The sequence below is a fragment of the Eurosta solidaginis genome, chromosome 4 (assembly GCF_040869045.1).
Source record: "Eurosta solidaginis isolate ZX-2024a chromosome 4, ASM4086904v1, whole genome shotgun sequence".
In the NCBI taxonomy this organism is placed as follows: domain Eukaryota; kingdom Metazoa; phylum Arthropoda; class Insecta; order Diptera; family Tephritidae; genus Eurosta; species Eurosta solidaginis.
The window spans coordinates 184,738,558-184,750,891 of NC_090322.1; positions in this window are offsets into that span (position 1 = coordinate 184,738,558).

Genomic DNA, 12,334 nt, shown 5'->3' on the forward strand with positions numbered 1-12,334 from the left:
TAGAGTCAACTCTGGTCCACCTTTATAACGATATCCCGAAAAGGCGTCCACCTATAGAACTAAGGCCTACTTCCTTTTAAAATACTCATTAACACCTTTCATTTGATACCCATATCGTACAAACAAATTCTAGAGTCACCACTGGTCCACCTTTATGGAGATATCGCGAAAAGGCTTCCACCCATAGAACTAAGGCCCACTCCCTTTTAAAATACTCATTAACACCTTTCGTTTGATACCCATATTGTACAAACAAATTCTAGAGTCACCCCTGGTCCACCTTTATGGCGATATCCCGAAAAGGCGTCCACCTATAGAACTGAGGCCCACACCCTTTTAAAATACTTATTATCACCTTTCGTTTGATACCCATATTGTACAAACGCATTCTAGAGTCAACTCTGGTCCACCTTTATAACGATATCCCGAAAAGGCGTCCACCTATAGAACTAAGGCCTACTTCCTTTTAAAATACTCATTAACACCTTTCATTTGATACCCATATCGTACAAACAAATTCTAGAGTCACCACTGGTCCACCTTTATGGCGATATCTCGAAAAGGCGTCCACCTATAGAACTAAGGCCCACTCCCTTTTAAAATACTCATTAACACCTTTCGTCTGATACCCATATTGTACAAACAAATTCTAGAGTCACCCCTGGTCCACCCTTATGGCGATATCCCGAAAAGGCGTCCACCTGTAGAACTAAGGCCCACTCCCTTTTAAAATACCCATTAACACCTTTCATGTAATACCCATGTCATACAAACAAATTCTAGAGTCAGCCCTGGTCCACTTTTATGGCAATATACCTAAATGGCTGTCACCTATAGAAATATGGCCCTCTTAAAATACTCTTTAATGCCTTTCATTTGATACACGTGTCATACAAAGACTTCCAGGGTTTCCTTCGGTTCATTTTCCTACATGGTGATTTACCCTTACTTTGTCTCCATAGCTCTCAACTGAGTATGTAATGTTCGGTTACACCCGAACTTAGCCTTCCTTACTTGTTTTTTTTACGTTTTCTTCAGAAACGTGCAAAAGTGTGCCGATGAAAACGAATTTGTCTCATAGTTCCTATCCCACTTAAAATTATATGATAAAAACGTTGGCATTAACAGTTTAAAAAAAAAAGCTCCTTTTTTTGGTTTTTGGGACTTGTTTTGGTCGAAATCAATTTTTTTCATTTTCAAGGCTCCAAATAATTTTTTATGTATATGTTTCCGTTAGACCCACCAATAAGTATACCAAAATGATCAGGGGACGAGCTGAGTTGATTTAGACATGTCCGTCTGTCCGTCCGTCCGTCCGTCTGTCCGTTTTTTGAACGCAAACTAGTCCCTAAATTTTTGAGATATCTTGATGAAATTTGGTAAGCAGGCATATTTTGATGGGGGATTTGACATTTGTCGGAATCGACCGGATCGGACCACTACAGCATATACCTCCCATACAATCGATTGTTCAATAAGAGGGTTTTCGCCATTTCTGCCTCATTTCTGCCTCATTTTAACAGTTAGCAACATCAAATTGTACCACAAGCTTACGTATTGGGCATAGATGGTTATCTGAAAAAATCGTCAAGCTCGGACATAAAAAAAAAAACAAAAATTATCATATGAACGTAATCAGTGCAATCAAACATCTGAAAGCTTTTTTAATTTCATGTCGATGTTTGCTTACTAGGAAAATAATAAGGATAAGAGCAGGATAGATTAATAAAACCTCCGTTTTCTAAAGTTTTTTTAATGCTAAATAAAAGTCTAGACAAAATTTTTTTAAAAGCAAATATATAGATCTGGGTTTAAAAGCGCAACAAGATAAAGAAAGACGTTATATTTTGTTAATAAAACATCCAAATTTGCAATTATGTTTATCTTTCCAGGCTGAGGGGAAAGAATAAATTATTTGACTTCCACATCATACACGTATTTGAGCTTTAATCCGATGTGATAGAAATAAAGCCTGACTACTTTGGGATTCGTCCACGTATAAATAAATAAACAATTGCAAAGAAATGTTGTTTTGAAAAAGTATAGCAAAATGCGTCATTTCATTTCGCTAGAATATCAATGAATACGTTTGAGTTGTTATTTTGATTGAGCAAAATATGTTTAGCTAATTAAAACAAACAAACAACAAGTGTCTAAGTTTGGGTGTAGCCGAATAGTATATACTCAGCGTGACTCTAGAAATGTTTTGTAATGCTTGATCGGAATAGGGCCGTGGCACCGCCTATTAAAAAAAAATCGCCTAATTATCTCTTACAATAAAACTTGATAAGTGAAATATCATTGAAACAAAACTATATATAGTTATAGCTTATTATTCTAGTCTGGCGTGGTTTTTAAAAGATCTCGCTCAATTTTCCCAGAAATATTTCCTGTTATGTATAAGGAAAATATGTGAACTTAATCTTAATATGATCCCTTAATTTTTGTTGGAGTTGTGGCTCCCGCAACATAGAAAATTGTGTGGTCATAAAACGGGCGGTGTCGCTTGTGCCAACGGTTTTTCCAATCTTCGAAGCACTTCAAAAGATCATTTTGTTTTTAATCTTGTTCAGTTCCTCCTTCGATGCCGTCTTTATCTCATCAATAGTAGCTTGGCGTCGTCCTTTCATGGGCCTCTTCAGTTTAGGGAACAAGAAAAAGTCACAGGAGCCAGACCTGGGGAATACGGTAGCTGCGGCATCATTAGTGTGTTGTTTTTGGCCAAAAAGTCGCGTCGAAATCATTTATAAAAATTGAATGGCACGAGCCAATCGATAGGTCTAGGTCCTCAGAAACTTCTCTAACGGTGACACGACGATTGGCCAATACCATTTTTTTTACTTCATCAATCTTTTCGTCTGTTGTTGAAGTGCTCGTTCTCATCTTCTCGGCCTTCTGAGAACATTTTGTACCACCGATAAACGTTTCTTCGGTCCAAGTTAGCTTCTTCGTATGCCACAGTCAACACTCGGAAGGTATCTGCGCGCTTAATTTCCTTTTTCGCACAAAATTTGATAAAGGTTCTTTGATCCATTTTTTTTTTTTTTTTTTTTTTTGAGTAGTTAAAAATTTAAGACGAGCTAAAACAAGTGCAAGTAAAGCAGCTGTCAAAAACTAAGTGAACATTAAAAATGACCGACCTTGTCGACATAAGTGAGAGACATGAGTACCAACATAACGCCACAAAAAAATCGAAATTCGAATATACGTAACCCGCGAAAATTTAAAATTCGCGCTACTTTTTGAATACACGTCGTATAAGTTTTGTTCCTTGGCTAAACAGAAATAAAGTTATAGGCCAATATATGGATTAACTAATAGAAAAGAGGTAATGGACTTGACAAACTTTAGACATCAATACAAAATGTTACCCGAACTTTCCGGAAAAATTTTAGTATACAGACCTATTTAACATCTGAAAGCTTTTTTACTTTCAAGTCGAAGCTTGCTTACTAGGAAAGTAATAAGGATAGAGGCAGGGAGAATTTATAAAACCCCCGTTTTCTAAAGTTTTTTTAATGCTGAATAAAGTGTAGACAAAATTTTATAAAAAGCAAAAATATAGATCTGGGTTTAACAGCACAACAGTATAAAAAAGGACGTTATATTTTGTTAGTAAAACATCCAAATTTGCAAAACCGGTAAAGCCTTTCTTTGAAATTATGTTTCTCTTTCCAGGATGAGGGGAAATAATAAATTATTTGATTTCCACATCATACACGCATTTGAGTTTTAATCCGAAGTGATAGAAATAAAGTCTGACCACTTTTGATTTTCCGTTCGTGATGGACCTTATTTTGGATTCGGCCACGTATAAATAAACAAGCAACTGCAAAGAAATTTTGTTTTGAAAAAGTATAGCAAAATGCGTTTTATTTCGCTAGTATATAATAAATACTTTTGATAGAGCAAAATATGTTTGTTCAGCTAATTAAAACAAACAAAAAACAAGAAAGGGTGTCTAAATTTTGTTCTAACCGAATATTACATAATCAGCGTGGCTGGAGAAATGTTTTGTAATGCTTGATCGGAATAGGGGCGTGGTACCGCTCATTAAAAAAATGTCTCTTAATTTCTTCTTACAATAAAACTTGAAGTGAAATAACATTGATAAAAAACTATTTTTCGCTAAGATATAGCTTATTATTCTAGTCTTGTGCCTTTTTAAACATCTTTTATATAAAAATGGGGTTGGTCCATCACCGATTTTGTTAATTTTTTTTCGAACATTCTTTATAGTAAAGGAAATCTCTCCATCGAATTTTGTTATGATTGGTTTAACGGTTTTTGATTTATGGTTAATAATATTTGTAAAATTGATTTAAACACAAGTGGCCGGTTCCACGGCCATTTTCAAAAAAAACAAAAAAAGCAAGAGTCTTAATATCAGTCCACACATCAAATTTAACGTTATAGCTGAATTATTTACTAAGTTACGAATGTAATCGAAATATATCGGTTAAACAAGAACTTATTTTGTTTTTATTACACCTGACCTCGAGGCAGCTTAACTCAAAGCTGAATTATTTATTAAATAATCAGGTTTTATATGTTTTTCAAAATGTTGTATATGTAAAGTGGGCGTGGTTACCATCCGATATACCTCATTTTTAATAGCGATGGGAGATGAGCGCCAAGGAATCCATATACCAAATTTCAATAATGTATTATCAATATTTACTCACGTTATCGTGTGCACCGACAGAAGGACCGACGGATGGATGGACATGGCTATATCAATTCCTTTTTTCATCTACAGCATTTTGATGTATGGAAGTCTATATTTATCTCGATCCGTTTAAGACCGTTACGTAACCAAAGTTTGATACACTCTGTGTGCAAAGCACGCTGAGTATATTTCAAATACCGGAAATTTTATTTTTTATTTACTCGTCTCAAAACAGGTAAAACTAATTAAGTGTACCCATTGTACTTTTCGTTAAAAATACATTCATTGTACATTTGTCAACTTAATAGCACACTTTGCAAATAGATATGGGCAAGTCCTTGGTAATGGGCGCGACATTCGCACGCATTTCAAACTGCATAAAAGAGAATATGAGCAGCGGTCTGAGCGGATATTACAATATTTGAAGCAGCAATTGTGGGTAAATCAAAAATGTAAGTACATATATCACCATATATGATGAGGCTCGGACGCGGCAAGAAATAGGAATATTTTTTGAATGCGTGTGAAAGTATTCACAACTTAAACAAGCTAACGGGGGAAATTTTGCATTCCTCAAATGAGAGACAGAAGGTGAAATAAACACCCAATTCCCGTTATTTTTCGAAATCTAAAATATATTTTCAAAACGCTGGATGTAAGCTTAAGTACGGTTACAGACGCGACCATTTTTTCTCAATGAATTACACTAAAAATATGCTTTTTGCGAGACATCAAGTTTTAGTTCTAATAGATTAAACAAAATCAGCATACCTGGAATTTCGAATACGCCCTCAAAAGTCCGGGCTAAAGGCTCAAAACCCCATTTTCATAAGCGGAGACGTATACTGGTATGTAACTTTCCCTCTGTTTATTCTTCGATACATTTTTAAGTCATTCAATAGAGTACGATCTTGTGCTTCTAACGATGTACAAATGTTAGTTTTATAGAAGAAATAGAACATAAGTAAAAAATAAATCAAAGCTATATATATATATATATATTCATCAATCAGGTAAGATTCACTAGAAAAATCTGAGCTAGTTTGCACTGCTTTCTTTTGTGTCTTCATATGAAATTGTTGAATACACCAAGAAAACTACATTAATCTTTAAAATTCATATTTTGTTGAAATCAGAACTGATTTTAGATTTTCCTCAGATTATCCTTTGTATGTATAAATAAAAAAAGAGATACATCAATTCAAAATTTCTTCATATTTTGTAACATTTCTCTAACATCTCCGAGAATCAATTAGCAATTTATACAATGCTGGAAGCGCAAAATTATCTCTTTCTGACAACATATAAGTTTGGTTCGTTGGCTAAACAGAAATAAAGTTATAGGCCAATATATGGATGAACTAATGGAAGAGAATGGCGGCCACCGTGGTGTGATGGTAGCATGCTCCGTCTACCACACCGAAAGCCCTGGGTTCACACCCAGGGCAAAGCAACATCAAAATTTTAGAAATAAGGTCTTTCAATTAGAAGAAAATTTTTCTAAGCGGGATCGGTGAACTTTCTGGAAAAATTTAGTAAATAGGTCTATTTAACATCTAAAAGCTTTTTTAATTTCATGGCGACGTTTGCTTACTAGGAAATTAATAAGGATAAGAGCAGGATAGATTTATAAAACCTCCGTTTTCTAAAGTTTTTTAATGCTAAATAAAAGTCCAGACAAAATTATATTAAAAGCAAATATATAGATCTAATTTTAACAGCGCAATAATATAAAGAAAAACGTTATATTTTGTTAGTAAAACATCCATCCTTGCAAAACCGATGAAGCCTTTCTTTGAAATTATGTTTCTCTTTCCAGGCTGAGGGGAAAGAATAAATTATTTGATTTCTACATCATACACAGATTTGAGCTTTAATCCGAAGTGATAGAAATGAAGTCTGACCACCTTTGGTTTTCCGTTCGTGATGGACCTTATTTTGGATTCGCCCACGTATAAATAAACAAGCAATTGCAAAGAAATTTTGTTTTGACAAAGTATAGCAAAATGCGTCATTTCATTTCGATAGAGTGTCAATAAATACGTTTGCGTTGTTATTCTGATAGAGAAAAATATGTTTGTTCAGCTAACTGAAACAAACAAACAACAAGTATGGGTTCGGCAAAACGTTAATCCTATCTTCGCAAGCGAAATATCTTGGAATTATAATCGATTCCAAGTTAAGCTGGAGAAGGAACGTTGAGATGAGATCAAAGAAAGCTCAAGCAGCATACTACGCCTGCAAAAGGGCTTTTGGGCGGAACTGGGGACTGGCACCACATGTCATTCATGGCATGTACCGCACAGTCATTCGAGCGATACTAACATATGGAGCTCTAGTCTGGTGCAAGGCACTAGACAAAAATAGTAATCAACAGAGGACCGGAAAGGTACAAAGGCTGGCATGCCTGGGAATGTCAAGCGCCGTGAGCAGCTCACCTCAGGAAGCGCTAAATGTAATCTTTCACTTTACGCCTCTATAAATTTTCGTGCAGGGATTAGCCGCTAGAGGAGCTCTACGACTAAGAGAATCCAGCATGTGGAAAACAGCTAAGCACGGACACGCGACGACAACATATCTACAGCTAAGCCAATCATTCCGACCTCCTGGCGCACGCAGTGTATTCCAAGCCGAGGTCTATGCCATAGACAGAGGGGCAAAGCTGCTCCAAGATAGTGCGGTCTCCAACACCGACGTAACAATATTTGTTGACAGCGAAGCCGCCTTGAGGGCATTAGAGTCCTACATGACAAAATCGGACATCGTGCGGAGGTGTAGAGCCTCTCTGGCTTCTAAAAGTCATCGCAATGTCTCCCTTTGCTGGGTCCCTGGGCACAGCGGCTTTGAAGGGAATGATCTCGCTGATGAGATGGCTAGGAAAGATTCCGAGTTAGACATAAGTGAGATGGAAGGCTCCGTCCGACCCCCGCTTAGTTATCTCCTAGGGAGAATCCACTCATATTAGAATAATGTAACGGAATTGCTATGGACCAATAGGGTTGACTGCGAAATCTCAAGGTCCTTATGGCCATGCTTGGACAGGAAAGGCACCTCCTTCCTTCCCAAACTGAACAAATCTGCGGTGAGGGTATTTACGGGTGTCATCACAGGTCATTGTGCTATCGCACCAATGCTCAGACGGTGGCGAATACCAACAAGCGCCCTCTGCAAAAGCTGTCAGGATGAGGAGGAAGAGGAGTCGATCTACCACTTTCTCTGCCGATGCCCGGCGCTTCAAAGCAGAAGGCTCAGATGTCTGGGCTCACGCTTCTTCGACAGCCTGGCAGAGGTTGGGAAGGTGGACGTCTCGCTTCTTCTTGGGTTCATCAGGGAAAGCAAGTGATTCGTTGAGGAACGCTAATAGGTAATAGGGCTAAACGAATTTGCCGCCAACCTGTACTTACTGAGGGCACTCAAAATGGACAAAAATGTCTGCGAGTGGAAGTGTGGGTAACACCCACGCACGCCCTCTTAACCTAACCTAACCTAAGGGTGTCTAAATTTGGGTTTAACCGAATATTATATACTCAGCGTGGCTCTAGAAATGTTTTGTAATGCATTGATGCAAAACAATTTTCCGCTAAGTTATAGTTTATTATTCTAGCCTACGACCCTTTCAATAATCTTTTATGTAAAAATGGGCGTGGTTACCGATTTCGTTAATTTTTCTTCCAAGCATTCTTTATAGAAAAGGCAATCTCTCTGTCGAATTTTGTTATGATAGGCGAAACGGTTTTTGATCTATGATTAATAATATATGCAAAATTGATTTTATCACAAGTGGACGGTGCCACGCCCATTTTCAAAAAAAATCAAGTCTTAATATCAGTCCAATGTTATATATGTAAAAAGTGGGAATGGTTACTATCCGATTTCTCTCATTTTTAATAGCGATCGGAGATTAGCGCCAAGGAGCCCATATACCAAATTTCAATATTTTATTCTCAATATTTGCTCAAGTTATCGCGTGCACCGACAGGTAGATGGACGGATGGATGGACATGTCTACCAATCAATTCCTTTCCGGAAAGTTCGGGTAACATTTTCTACTGGTGTCTAAAATGTGTCAAGTCCATTACCTCTTTTCCATTAGTTGATCCATATATTGGCCTATAACTTTATTTCTGCTTAGCCAACGAATAAAAATTATATGTTGTCAGAAAGAGGGCAATTTGCGCTTTCCGCAGCGTACACAGAGGGAAAGTTATATACCAGTATACGTCTCCGCTTAGGAAAAGGGCGTTCTGGGCCCTTAGCACGGACTTTGAGGCGTATTCCAAATTCCAGGTATGCTAATTTTGTTTCCTTGTCGGCTTGTTTTGTCTTTTTGATAGTGGTTTTACGTGACGGGTGCCAAGCCCAGCACACAACCCTCTCAGTGGGGATGATAATATTACTAGCCCTTAAATCCATTATATCGGAGTGGCCTAGCCAGGTTGTCGCTTCCTCATATTAACTCACTATTAAACATGTGTTTAGTGACTTTTCAGAGGATACTTGGCACCAAGTGGCCAGAAGTAGTGAGCTGTTTGAACCGCATGTAAAATAATTGCTTTGGTCATTCCCTGGCGAATGGTGGCCAGAAGCTTTCCCCGCTTTCGTGAACTTCTACACACGGCTTTAACTTATGCAGGTAAGATACTGCTGAAAACCCCCAATTTTTTTCGCTTTATTCTACTAAATCGCATGTACAGTGACGAGCAATACTGTAAGAAACCTCTCGAACTTAAGTGAAAGAATTTTATACAAAAATAACAAACAACAGTTTAATAATTATGCTTTTGCCTTTTATTACTTCTCCTTGTGTACTTTATAAAAATACTAAATTATAACAAAAATAATTCACACTTTCTGTGGAAAAAAACAAAGCGTCGAAACTGGGATGTTACAGTTTTGCTCTCTCTACGAAATGTCAAAGAAAAACTCATAAACCAATACCTTGCCCAGAGTCCTTTCGCATTTTGCAAAGCCGCAAAACGGGCAGGCATGCTCTTTGTGTATTTCGGAACAAAATCTTGCGTTATCGCTTGCCAAACTTCCTGCGTCCGCTTCCACAATTCGCTCATTCCTTTTGGTGGGTTTGAATACTTTGCAAGCTGTGTCTTGACATGACTCAATAAATTTTCGATTGGATTCATATCTGGCGATTGAGGAGGCCACTTTAAAACCGAAAATTTTTGTTGTTCCAAACAATTTTTTACAACACGATCCGTGTGCTTGGGGTCATTGTCTTGCTAAAAATCACTTTTTCAGCAGCAAGTCCAATATCTTCAATGGCCTTGGGCAAATTTTGTTGCAAAATGTTAAGGTATGGTTCCTTCCGCATAATGCCATCAATACGCAACAAGGGGCCCACGCCATTTTGGTTATGCAGCCCCAAACCATTATGGAACGGCCACCGTGTTTTATGGTTTGGCGTACATGTTGCGCTGTTAAAACATTGGGGGTCCCTTGTGTAGTACCATGAACGGCCGTCCGACTGGTAGCGTCAGATCAAATAACCTTTAAATGCAAAGAAACAAATATATAAGCTATCTATTTGATAGTAATAAAAATGCTCCAATTTTCAACTCACCATGTCCCAGTCTTCTTCAGTCTAGTGCAAATGAGTTGCCAGAAAATCTCCTCTGAGCTGCACGTGTTTTCTTGTCAGCATGGGTTTCTTTTTTTTCCCAGCTGCTTTAAGACCAAGTTTCTTTAAGGAGCGACGCGCTGTCCACTCGATTGCTTCTATATTTAGCATTTTTAAGCCTGCTGCTGGAGTCACCGCATTATCAGAGGTTACCAACTAAGCAAGATGGCGGCACTGGCGAACACAAATTTTTTTTGGACGACCACCTTTCAGCTTAAACGTGGTGTCGCAACACTTTTTTTATTCTTTGCACTGTCATGTGACTTACGCCGCACTTTTTCGCTACTTCACGCACAGGTTGATTTTCATTCAATAACCGTAAAATTTTCTCTTTTTTTGCGATTTCCATGTTGGCGTTTGTTGCCATTGGACTTGAATGTTGACTTAAAAACAAAAAATATCCGATCTCGGTGAAAAAATATGAAAAATAACGGATTTATGCAAAAAAAAAAGTCAGTACATAACTGTAACATATGTGCAAGGTAGTATTTTAGTAGTGAAAACTCATTTGTTGTTGTTGGATTTTATGGGCTATACCATCAAATTATACAAAGCAGGCTCGAAAATTATTTTTTTGGGTATGCGGAATGGAACTTTTTTTCCTGAGCCCAAATCCTATCAAAAGATCGATGGCGCGATATCGGTTAATAAATCGACCCAGTCTAATGTATACCCTTTGACCATCTATTGGCACAGGATTACATTTGTTTCCGTTTTGTAAAATTTGGCATTTGCGCTTTCGCGCGGGCTTTTCGTAACAAAAAGTTAAGGATTAACTATTCGGTGGAGGATGCCGCCCTCGAATTCATAAGCTGTTAAGTGGATGTCATTGCGTAACTCGTGGGTGAAAATCGTATAATCCTCGTCGCATCTGCATAATTGGATACAATTTTCAAAATGTAGGCCAAAATTTGCACACGCTTGTGTTCGAAACATTGATTTCAATAGTCTTCGTTAAACCAAATCTTAGAAAGAAAGTCGACGGATTTTAAGTTGGAAGATGTTAACGGTTAGATGCCCAGTCCAAACTGTATTTTCCCGGCCTTATGAATTAAGAGTTGACCGCGTAGCTTCAGTTTTCCGACTAGTACGACTGGCCACCCGGCCATTTGTTCGACTGTCTTGGAAAAGCTTTTGCTTTACCACTTTGAGTGGTCTTGGGAAGGACAAAGCCTAACCTGGTAAATATATAGTCCTATCCTTTTACATGGGACTTAGGCGATTATTATTTATGACCACAAATATGTGCCTACACACTCATATTTGTAACAGAAGCCGTAACGTGCAGGTGATGTTTAAACTTGGTTGATAGGCTATAATCAATGTGATTCACCCCAAGAGACTAGTTGGGGATAGGGCCGCAAACTTTCAGAAACGCCAATTCGGGAGACTTGGGTGTTGGTAATGATGAAGCGTGCAAACCAAAATTAACATTTCAAACGCTATTTTATAGTTTCACAAATATTTTTCAAACCGTTATCATAGGTACATACATATATCTTCAACATAAGTTAGAAGTGAGAGTCCGGAGTATTTAAACCCCGTTGAGTCTCCCGACGAAAACCCAAGCGTTGGTAGGCCTGATGTTGGGGTTTTTTTGAAAAAAAAACAATATATTTTTTTATAACTTTTTACTAAACGGTGGACAAACGGAAATTTTTCCTGGACAAACATGGACAATGGAATGACATTTGGATTTTTTAATTACTCGCATATGAAGATCCTAACTTCACATAGAATTTTTTGTTTTACTCAGCGTGCTTTGCACACAGAGTTTATAACGGTTGGTTGTACAGGTATAAAGGAATCGAGATAGATATAGACTTCCATATATCAAAATCATCAGTATCGAAAAAAAATTTGATTGAGTCATGTCCGTCCGACCGTCCGTCAGTTAACACGATAATTTTTGAGTTATCTTGATGAAATTTGGTATGTAGGTTCCTGGGCACTCATCTCAGATCGCTATTTAATTTCGATATCGAAAATTTCGAAAACCCGAAAAAGTGCGATAATTCATTACCATAGACGAA